At 39.5% G+C, this 11,748-nt stretch overlaps 1 long non-coding RNA gene across 1 annotated transcript; it reads right to left on the bottom strand.

Moving 5' to 3' along the window:
• Positions 1-3,847: 3,847 nt before the first annotated feature.
• LOC116411719 lies at positions 3,848-7,248 on the bottom strand. The gene is made up of 2 exons (XR_004223312.1): positions 7,158-7,248; positions 3,848-4,559 (listed from the first exon to the last, which is right to left on the bottom strand). It is a non-coding gene; the product is annotated as an uncharacterized LOC116411719 (long non-coding RNA).
• Positions 7,249-11,748: the final 4,500 nt, after the last annotated feature.

Below are 11,748 nucleotides of genomic sequence, written 5' to 3'. Positions count from 1 at the left end.
GGGCGGGGCAGGTAATTTCTGAGGGTGGGGTGATAACATTCAGTGAGTGGCCTTGTCACATCAAGGGGTGGGTCCCGTCCAGATCATAATTTGGAAAAACCAGACCATTTTAACCTGGCAGCCCTTATAAGGTCTAAAGATGTGATGATATTGAAATCAATTCTCTCCCTAGGCAACACCTTAGTCAGTAGATAGTACTCTGCTGCTTGAAGACAAATATCTGTGCCAGATTTGCACTGTGTAGTATATTTTCCCCTTTACTTTTTCCTATGTTGCTGTGCACTAAAAAGAATGGCCTGTCATCCCACCAAACATATTACACCTTAGCATCTTAAGTGGTTAAAATTGTATTGTTTTGCTTTTATTCATTTATAATGTCTCACATAAGGGCATGAACTAGCCACATTATTTGCCATGTAGGTCATTTAAAATTAAAAAGAACTTCCATAGCCCCTAATTGGGCTTTGTTTCATTCCTGTAAATGCCCCCCCCCCCCCCACATTACATACTGTATTATGAATGCTCTGCACAATATTTACTGATGAGGGAGTTTATTCAGTTTGTGATGCTGCCATCTGGGCAACAGATTAAATGCAACCCAAAGAGGAGCAGACAAACACATCACTTTAAGTATTTGTAACATTTGGGTTATTTTAAGACCAATCTTCATTTTAACCACATGAAATGTTTTAGATAAAAAGAACTACAGTCTGCATTGCATCTGTTCCTAATTTTGAGTCAGATCCTAATTTGAAATGTCTGCCCCAGAAATATTTGCCCCTTCTATTTAAAACTGACCAACTGCACAAATGTATTTTACTGACACATTGTAGATTGTTCTTCTTGGGTCTGTTGGAACATGCAGAGCGTTGCATACCCTGACTTGCTGCATTGTGCTGGTAGGTGCAATGCGTAGTGCAGGGTGTAGGACAGACAGATGCTGCTTTCAGTTAAGTGTATAAATTAATTTAATCACATTTACTAAAGCACAATTTTTATAGTGAAAAAAAAACCCCTGCAATTTATTATGTGACAAAACCGTGACAATTCCGAATGCAAAAATACGCCTGCTAAAACTTGTTGAGATTATGTAGAAGTCAATGGCAGATGTCCCTTTTACAACTGGAGGATCTTTCTTTCCTTCATTGAGGTTTTGGCGTTTTTTTACACTGGCTTCTGTGTGACAATTCCAAAAAAGTTGCGGTTTACATGCAACAAGTCTAAAAAGTTATGGTTTTCCAGCAATGTTTTTTTGTTTGTGCTTTCTCAATTTGGATTTTTTAGCAAATGGCTGCCATTCATTGAGTTTAGACGTAGTTTCAAAAAGAGATAAAAACATGAAAATCCAAATGTTAATACATTTTCTTTTACATTCTCCATTAGTTGGTTGTTATTCCCCTTTAATCCTACCCCTGCTGCACACAATTTCCCATTAAAAACTTACCCAGCAGTGTAGATTCTACATTAACAGCAGTTGCTAACCCCCTTGCTGACAGAGTAGTACCTGTGTTGGCAGAGAAATAGTAAAGTCCAGTGTACCATCAATGATTATTTAGAGATCTTAAAAAAAAAACCAGATATGTGGCTCTGGATTAAAAAAAGAAAGAGAGTGTATTTTAAAGGAGAAGGAGACATGAGACCACTGGGGGGGGGGTTCCAAATGTTATCACTTACAGAAAAATTCACTGGCCCGCAGTATTCCTGAGTGAGCACAGTGCCACAATCTTCTTTCTGCATCTCGACAGGTGCACATGTGCAATAGAGTGAAAAGTTAAACTTTAAGCAAAAAGCTGGCTTTTCCACTCATTTCCACCGCATATGCAGTGGCCCAGAGCCAAATGAAGAAATGGAAGAAGAATTCTGTGGTGCTTTCTCAGAAGTCGGTGCAGATTTCAGCACATAGGAGCACTGCCCGTTAGTATGGGCTAAGTGATTATAATCACTGGGGGGTGCCATTTCTTTTCTTTTTTGTTAAGACTGATTTTTCCACAGCATCATTCTGATTCACTGAATTCCTTGGTGCCTGGTTTAACTCAAAAATAACACAAAAATACACAGGGTATGATTACCTCTTTAATTACAGTTTGTACTGTTTTGTTACAGACAAAGTAAAGGGTATTGCAATTTGCCATTTGCTGTCAGGTTCAGACTGAGCCAGCGGGACACCGTGAAAAAACCCAGCGAGCCTTGGCCCTTATAAACCCTGCAGACCTAGTCCAAACCCTGCCAGCAAATTGGCCCTCCATCCTCACCCCCTAAGAATGTGATGCAGCATGACTTGCCGTGCATGTGGGAAACAAAGGGTAGGGAGCCTGTGGGTTGGTAAGTTTATGACTGGGGTGGGGGGCCGCCAAGGTGGCAGCCCTGGTGGGCCCCAGACAGCCCAGTCAAACAATGTTGTAATGTTTGAGGGCATAGACACAATAATAGAGGGATACTTTTAAGGGCCCTTAGCAATCTGACACTTGTCCCTAGCCCCCTTTTTTTGCAAATGTTACCTTAATGAGAAAAGAATAAGAACTCCGCCTTAAGATGATATCATTACTCAGCTTCAATCAAGTGAGCAGCCATAATGCTTTTTAATACCCATGATCCATGAGAATATTTTACACAGCAATTGGTGCTATTTAAAATCTTCTTTGATAGTAGTGATGTCAACAGTTTGTCGACTCTAAACCGTCTGTTCAAAACCCATGCCCGACCCAGCCCGCAGGTCTGTATATATTTATATACTCGCCCCATCTATGACTTAACGGGGGGGGGGTTCTAGAAATAGATGCCGTCTGATGTGGAGCTGGGCATACTTAGGTCATGGGCAGGGTGTGACAGCCACAACTGGCTCAACCCGCAGGTCCTGTGGTTTTCGGGCTGGCCTGCACATCACTACCGGACAGCCTGGTTTTCAGCAGGGTTGTCTGGACCAAAACTGCCTGCCCAGTTTTCTAAATTAAGGAATTCGGACCTCTCCTCGACTGACCGTTGGCTGTGCCACTGTCCCGCCCCCTGACGTCACAGACTCAACCCCAATGTCATAGCCCTTCCGCCATGACATCACTGCCCGTCCCTTGCCTGGAGTGCCAGGAACAGAAAGGTGGCAACCTTATTTGGAGCAGACTTTCCACATGAAGGCTGTCCTGCAGAAAGGTATTTAATTGTAACGTGAATGTTAGAAAAGTGTCCCAGTGTAAAGTTAGGAATGTTGGGAAGTAACTCCTAGGGGGGCTGCCTGCAAGGAGCAGAAGGAACATTTGACCAAGGTACTGAGAAACTGAATGTCTGAGAAACTGGGAGGAAAGTCAGGAGTTTGAGCAATCCCCCAAAATGGTTGGTAGTCCACTAGGGGCTTTGTGTAGTAAGGAATTCACCAAATGTGTAAAGGTAGTACTCAGGGGGCACAATTTCTTCCCATGATTTGTGTTTTGTATACTGAGTTTAAATAAACTGCCTTAATGTGAAGAAAGTGTCTGGTTTGGATCTTGCATAAATAAATGCTGAAATATGTTTAAATTAGCAAATTTGAACATTTGCAAAGTTCCTTTATACGCTGTCTGCATATTATTTACAATGTAAAGTAAAAATTGGTAAATTATAATAATATAGTGTTAAATTAGACGACTTTAAAAAAAACCTACCCTTGTTTATAAGCAGGCCTTGTGTTCATTTAATATTTCTATAAATGTTTATTATTCTACCTAGGGGTATTATCCACGTATCTGTATTTATATATGGGAGAAGCCATGACTTTTCTGAGGAAACAAATCTCAAGTGCCCTCTGTTGGCCATATGAACATGAAAATGATAGAATGCAGGTTCAGCAATTTGGAAACAAAGTGAGTTCATTTAAGAATACAATTGCAAGTTTTAAATAAAGTCAAATTGAGCATTAATGACTCATAATAGGTACAGCACTAGTCATATAAGTTCCTTAACTTAAGTACTTGCAGAAAAAGCCATTTGCACTCCCCCAACCTCCCCAGATAAAAAGTGCTGGCATTAATGCAAGTAAATTGAATTACCACTAGACTGGACATGGTGGTAACATCACTAATGGGTTGCATCAATAGCTGTTACTGACTTGTTAAAAGAAAATTACATGCTATTGCCACACATTGCCACACTGACAAGTTGCACCTTACTCACAGAAATGTACAAGGTAATTAGCTACATTCTTAGTATTAGACCTGTGAGAATGCAATCACTCTCATTTTACTTAGAAGGAAAATTCAGCAAAACACATAAGGGATCACTTATGTCTTCAAGTGCAGTAAATTTCCCGCAGTCAGTTGCGCATACCACCACTTTCATTAAAGGTACTCCATCAAAATGTGCTCCTTGCACTTCCGTATAGTTGGGCAGCTCAGTCCTTTCTGCCTTTCAAATCAAGTGCTGCTGCACCTATTTACCTGGGGGAACACTGGAGCTTCCACCACCTAATGAATAGGCGGTAGCTCCAGGGATCCCTTTGCGCTCAACATCAATAAGGGGCAGCACACTTGCACGTAATCAGGTGCAGACATCCAAATGAACGACAGACGGACTTCTGCACATTTTTGTCCGAACTGAAATGAAATGCACACACAGTTAATTTTGGCAAAGTGGCCTACAGCAACATTAAAGGAGCTACAGGATTTCTTGACAAGTACTGGTTGTTTCCTACATGTGACAATAGTTGTATTCTTCATATGTCTGGGCTGTAGGGTAAGATAGCACACCATACCCACAGGGAAATGTGTCAAGGATGGACCATGAGGGTGCCCCAAGTTATTGTTATTTCCCAGCAAAGGGTTAAGTAAAGGTGATGTCTTTTGTAGGTATGCAACTAGGTTGCACTAGTTTACTAATTTAGGATAATGTGTAATTTACCCTTCAGCCAGCAGAGAGAGTGAAGTTTTGGGAAGGTTCCCAACCTCAGCCAGTAGGACAATAGTATAAAAGGAGCTTAAACACACAGGTCAGGATCATTTTGCCAGCATTGGCAAGCAAGTAAAGAAGTAAGGGTAAGTAAGGCTATATAGAACAGGTAGTAAGCACCCCAACGAGGAGGTAGTGGCTTATTAGCTATGGCTCTGCCACAGGTAGGGATTGAGAGAAAGAATAGGAATGGAGGGAATGGTTCTTGGAAAGCCAATCCAGAGTAGGACAGGGGGGTAATGAGAGAGAGTACTGGACTGCTAGGACCAGAAAGTGAAGCAGTATTCCCTGTGGGTAGCTGGTCTGTGTAAGGTTGGGAAAGTTGAATGTGCTATCAAGATTGCCTGCCTGTGCTTGAGATGTACGTGGATCGTGCATGCCTGTGACCTAGTAAAACGTGGGTGTTTGCTCTGTGCTTCAATAAACCAATGTTTGAGTGTGCACACCTGTATCATTGTGGGTTGAATAGAGTACTTGTGATAAACATGATGGAGGCAACATCATCCTTTGGGGCTGCTTTTCATCAGCTGGAACTGGTGCTTTAACTAACTGGACAGTCATGTCCCATATGCCCCACCCCCTCAAGTCACTGATTGGTTACTGACTGCTAACAGCTTGGAGAGCTGTAAAGGAGGAAGTAGTGTTCTGGCTATAATGTTAGACAGCTACCCACTCCAGCCTTAGATTACATTCTTGCCCAACTAAAATTTTGAATGAATATCTGCGGGGTGACCTGAAGAGAACTGTGCACAGGAGATGTCCTTGCATATCTGGAACAAATTTGTCAAGTTCAGGTGTGTCCAACTGACATGCAAGCAGGTTTTTGTATTTCTTTTTTTCCACTAAACTATTTCTGATTTGTTTTTTAACTTCTTTTTATAGTTTGTTATTTTGCAATAAAGGTGGAATAAGTTCTCACAGAATTTATTTCAGTTTCTATTTTTTTTATTAAACAAAAGCCTGCCATTTTGCAAGGGTGTGTAGACTTTTTACATCCACTGTAGTTAGTAGAATGTCCTGTAATTCACAATAACAAAATATGCCAAGGGCTTAAAGGACAATGAAAGGTTAATATAAATTAAAAGTAAGTCTAAAGGCATTCTTTTTAAGTACTTACTGCATATCAAAATTCCCAGATCCCTGCTTGCTTCTCTGAGATATGGTGCTGGCAGCCTACAGCAGTGTGAAGACTACAGTGACATCACTGAAATCTCTCCCCTCTTCCTGTAGGCTGCCAGCGGCAGCCTTCCTATTCTCTGAGCATGTGTGTAACTTGATCCTGTCTCCTGTTCTGAGCTACACATGCCCACCAGCCAATCAGAAGCGGATCTGGCAGAGGGGAGGGGGGGAGGGAATGAAACACATGTGCAGTATGAAGCAAGGAGGGAAAGGAAGGGAGAATACCTTTCTAGAGATGGCTGCCTGTTCTAGAAAATGTGAAGTAAGTGTGACTGAGTAAATATTTGATTAGGTGAGCCAAAAGTGTGGCGTTTTTACTAAACAATAGGAGGACTATTGGGCTGTATGCTTTTTAAATTTTGACTTGCATTCTCCTTTAACTGGTAATTCTGGCGACTCATCCCTCCCTAAAATACCTGTATGCCAGAAGAATATTAGTGTAGCAAATCATTTGTTTTGCAACTAGAAGCAAAGCATAATATCATAATTTGCTTTGCTTTAGTTCAAATAATCCTTCAAACCCAAGCAGAAAATTGAATTGATCTGTACTGAAAATATGATTTCCTGATATAGGAAGCCAACTGCCAGGACTGCATTTTTCATTTCGTTTTTCTGTAGTTGATCCAGTAACGGGAAGATACTAAAGCTTGGTCCAGGAAAATGTCCTCATATGTTTGCACGATGGGATAGTGCGCTTGGAGAAGAGTAAAGTCAATCTACCAGCTAGTTTGGGAAGGAAATTGCTAGACGTTTCAAAGCAATGTCTGTTTCTCAAATTAAGAACATTCTGCAAATGAAATATTTTATAAAAGCACTACTATGCAAAATGTTCTAATCTGTGCTTTGTACAGTAAAGTACAATGTTTGTGTTTTATGGTATTGCACCATTGCTGCTGCTATAATGGTTTCCATGATCGTCTCTTTTTAGTCATCCTTATTACTAATGATGTCTGCACCCTGTTGGTGCCAACCCTTGCCAATTGCTGGCTACTTGTCATAAAACAAGAGTCTGTACTCAAAACAGGGGGTGTCAGACTTTTTCAGTTCAGGCTTCCCTTGCAGCATACCTCTAAACTGTTCCGATTTTCGCGGATAGCTCAGCCCGCAGTCCCGGATTCTTACTGAAAAGTCCCTCATTTCACTTTGATCTCCTGCACTGAATGCTAAAAAAGATACAAATTTAATTAAAAAGTAGCTTTTGGCAGAAAGAGAGAAATCTTAACAAGCTTACCTGCACTTAGATACATTGTTTCTCAGACTTAATTAAATAAGTGGGCTTTTGGCGTATAAAGGGCTTAAAGGGCAATTTCACCTGCATTAGAAAAACCCAAAAACCCCCAAAAATGTGTTCAAACTTTAAATAACCTGCCAAATGTTGTACAGTAAAAGGGAGTGCTATTTAGGGGGTGTCACGAAAATGGGCATGGGACAAAAACCTTTTTATCCCTCTTTCCGTTTTCCAAATGTTGGGAGATATGCTTGCAGGTCCAACTTTTGGTCAGGGATATCTTAGCTCATAACAAGGTTACACATATAAAGAAAGACATGATGTATCAAGTCATTCATTTGTTCCAACAATATCTTGAGCATCGAATATATTTTTACCACATATCTCACCCAAAGTGACTTTCAAGTTGAGTACAAGCACATTGTACTGTATATTTAACAGAATAGCAATTCTCCCCAAATAATTCCCTAACCGGCCTTTGGTCCCACCTACCAATGCAGCAGTTATACAAGCAACCTGAATCAGGAAGTGCTTGCACACCCTTGCTTGCCTGTAATAAGATAAGCCTGGTGCTTGGTGAGAGAGGGATCGACATCTTCTATCCAATAATGGTAAAAAATCCTTACATGCACACAATAACATTTTAAGCAAAATGGCACATCTTTATCTGTTTAACTCATGTAACTTGCCAGGCATTCACTGGGGATTGAATAATTCAGACTTATTAATGGAAGTATAAGTTCTCCCATGTCAATATAAATAGCCAAAGAGAAGATTGCCCTTTTATTAAAAAAAAGACACATTTATAAGGAAGATAGATTTTCACTTTTGTTGGTTTAATGTAAGTAATTATAGAAATATGTCTCCAGCTACTGATGATGGATAACGGTAATAGTTAATGGTAGAATGTATTTTTTTTTCTAGCTTTTTACCTTAGATCTTTATTACCCTAAATCTAAATCTATCGAATTAGTTCAGGAAGAAACACAGCAGTCAAAACTCCCATCATAACTTGCACACACTTCCCATTTAAATAAAATAAAAACATTCTAGGTGTCATTTATGAGGTGGAACACAGTATGCAACATGCGAAAAACAGGTTCAGTCCACCATTTTGTTTGTACTTTGCACACTGCCTTTTGAACTAAGCAGTACTCCCTGAAGGCACTGTGGTGGTGAAAATGTACCAGGCATAACAAATTTGATAGCACCCACACCCTGGCTGATTTAGTTGCCCTTAAAACAATACCTGGCTTTGCAAAGTTCTAGAATGAGTCTATATCACATAGATGTCCTTTAAACACCCTATCCATAGAGGATTTATTTTTACTGTCTTTACTTTTCTTAACTTGAAATTTAAGTCATTTACTCAAAATCATCTAGAGTTCTAGATACGTTTACAAATATTCTTAATTAATAGCATATTAGTTTACAAGAAATTGTGTTGCACATAATTCCAGTCAACAGAAGTGCCACAACCATTTAACAGCAAACCTTGCAGAACTGCAGAAATTCCTAGAGATCCTTTATCTAGATGAAGGACGCAACATTATCCAGAAAATTCTGAATTACGGGAAGGCCATATACCATAGAGTCCATTTTAAGCAAATCTAATTTTTAAAAATGTTTTCCTTTTTTTCTGTAATAACAGTAGCTTGTACTTGGTACAACATGCATATCCTGCATGAATCCATATTGATGGAAAAACCACTCAAGACCCCTTAACCGGAAAATCCCAGACCCCCCAAGAATTCTGAATAACATATCCTACGCCTGTAGTGACCAAGGCCTTTCTGGGACTCAGATACGGATGAGGATAAAGCAATAAAATCATTAGGCCAACCAAAAGATTGTATTGGAGAGGGCCGTCTAGTCAGTTTTAGGTTGCAGATCAAGTTTTTGCAGCAACAGGAATATCAAAACAGGTCGGGATAGGCAGCTAGCAGGAAAGTTCAAATAATTGACACTGGTTTGACCAGTACCATACAAGATGAGGTCAGCAGCAGGATAAGATCAGAAATGCAAATAAAATATCACCCAGGGACTCAGCAAAATCATATGGGTTCCAAAATAATGTAATACAGTATGTATAAATAGTATAAGGATGATGTATGTAGACATGGCACAATTCTATGCCCGTCAGACTACTCTGATATCACTGTACTACTTTCAGTAATGATGCTGCAGTGCATTTGTCGGCTCTTGGGAGTAGGGCTCTCTGACTTTAGTTCGTAAGCCTTTACATTCTTTGTATTTTGAAAACTTTCATGTGACTGTAGTGGCAGTGCCTTGTTAAAGAATCTATCTGGAACGCATTATTTCTCGGTACTGTGCTGTAATATAATAGTTTTTGGGTCCCTCTTTGTGGCCCAACAATTGGTTAGAGCTCCCTGTGGCTCAAATGCATGTTTATGAAAACACTGCTGTCTGGGGCATTCACCTACACTTCCACTATTTAGGACACCAAAGATATATATAAGCTGTTCATTGACAAAATGGGTTAATAGAGCAGATTCTGTTTAAGGCAAAATTCATCTTCCAGCCATGCACTAATTCATCTGTTCTTTCATAGCCCAGAGATATTTACCATTTTTCCAGTCTACGCTGTTACTTCTTAATTTGTCTGCAGATATCCGAGTGTAGACAAATACTTGGCAAATTGGTATGACTGTGAACATGTTCTTCAATAAAACTAAGTCTGAGATACAATTCTCAAGCAATTCTGTCTGTTGGATCTCCAATAGGCCTGGCAACGTTTCTTCCCATTACATAAGAAAGCAAGTGTTGGGCAACAAAATTCCTTGGGAGGTAGAGAAGGAATTATTTCTTTAAGCTCTGTAGAGAGGGACCAAAAGAAGAGCACGACTGCCCAAAAGCAATCACACTTCATTCGTTTTTCTTTCATTTAATTTTTTTTTTATGAAAAACAAAAGCCAACTGATGTTTTCAAGTTAACTCCTTAATATACTAACATTCTAACACTACTGTAACCCATAGGGATTTATTATACATTTGTATTTTTTACCGATACTTGCCATTCATTTAATACAGATGTTAGATTTACTAATCTCTTTTCCGCCCTGTAATGATTCACAGGAGGGGAACCTGCGGGAGACAAGAAAGCTTACGGTCAGCCTGCCAGAAATTCAATGGGATCTTAGGAAACATAAAAGTGATGGTCATTCATAATATAAACATGCATTTGAACATGTTTCTCAACATATGTTCAAACACATAACGCTCATTTACAAGGACAATTGCAGACTGCAATAATTGTGTCTATCGAAGTGCTATTAATTCACTATAAAATGGATGTGGCTCGGTTTGAAAGTAAAGCAAAAGATGTTCAGTAGCAGAGTGTGTAAATCTCCAGGCTCGACACACGAATGGCAGTCATTCAAGAAACTAAAAAAGGCTCACCTGATAAAACTGCTGAAGAGTAAGAAACCCCAGGTCCCACGCTTACAGCCCAGTCAATGTGAAATTACATGAAGCAGTAAAAGAAAGTAGCACACTCACTTTTATTATCCAGCCTGGGTGCACTGCCCTTGAACCCATAGCTGGAGGTGATGTGCAATTAAAATAGAAACGACAAGCACTCGTTCTGACTTAATGTCGATTTTATTTAATAAGTTTAATAATAATAATAAGTGACATAGGCAATCCAATATCCAAGTGCTATTTATGAATGTACTTTCAACAATATACAATCCTCTTTACTTGCATCAAAAGACTAGTGGATTTTTTGTTATAAGAAAGGTAAGCCAATTTATGGTAAGGAGCTGATAGATAGAACTATACCATTAGAAATGGGTTATGGTACCCTAAGTGATAAGTTCAGTCTTGCACTAATAGAAATTAGCAAGGTGACGTAAGTATGCTCTCTCCCTCCTTTATTTCCAGCCCACTCGTTGATCAAAAGTGGTCCATTCCCTGTGGTCAACAATCTTGCTTATGTGCACAAGTAGTCTTTTAGCTCCCTCACACTGCCATCCCATAATACACAAAGAGCAGAATTTGCTGGACACTCTGAGGAGCAGGGTGATGTGAATGAAAGAACATCGACCTTTCAAGTACTTACATAAACACAAGCTGAATGATTGAACACAACAAAGTTTAGCTGTTTGGGTTATAAAGTTCTATATTTTATTGAGGTGAGGAGTTTCAAGATAAGACATTGTGGCATTCTTGGCCTTTAAGTTCCTCTTTAAAATTGCATGTAAGAAGTAAGAAAATGAAATCTAAAATGCTACCCCCAATAAAAAGCTCTGTAGATTAATGAAAATTGGCATCCAAAACTTTCCGCCAATATCAACAAGACATCATTTATTCTGATCCCAGAATACCAGAAGAAAACATATCATTTCACAAAAGAAATTTGCCTTATGAACAGAGCAATAAATCAGTATATATATTTTTTCTTGACAGTA

The sequence above is a fragment of the Xenopus tropicalis genome, chromosome 6 (assembly GCF_000004195.4).
Source record: "Xenopus tropicalis strain Nigerian chromosome 6, UCB_Xtro_10.0, whole genome shotgun sequence".
NCBI classification, from domain to species: Eukaryota; Metazoa; Chordata; class Amphibia; order Anura; family Pipidae; genus Xenopus; species Xenopus tropicalis.
This window is presented reverse-complemented; position numbering and strand designations above follow the sequence as displayed.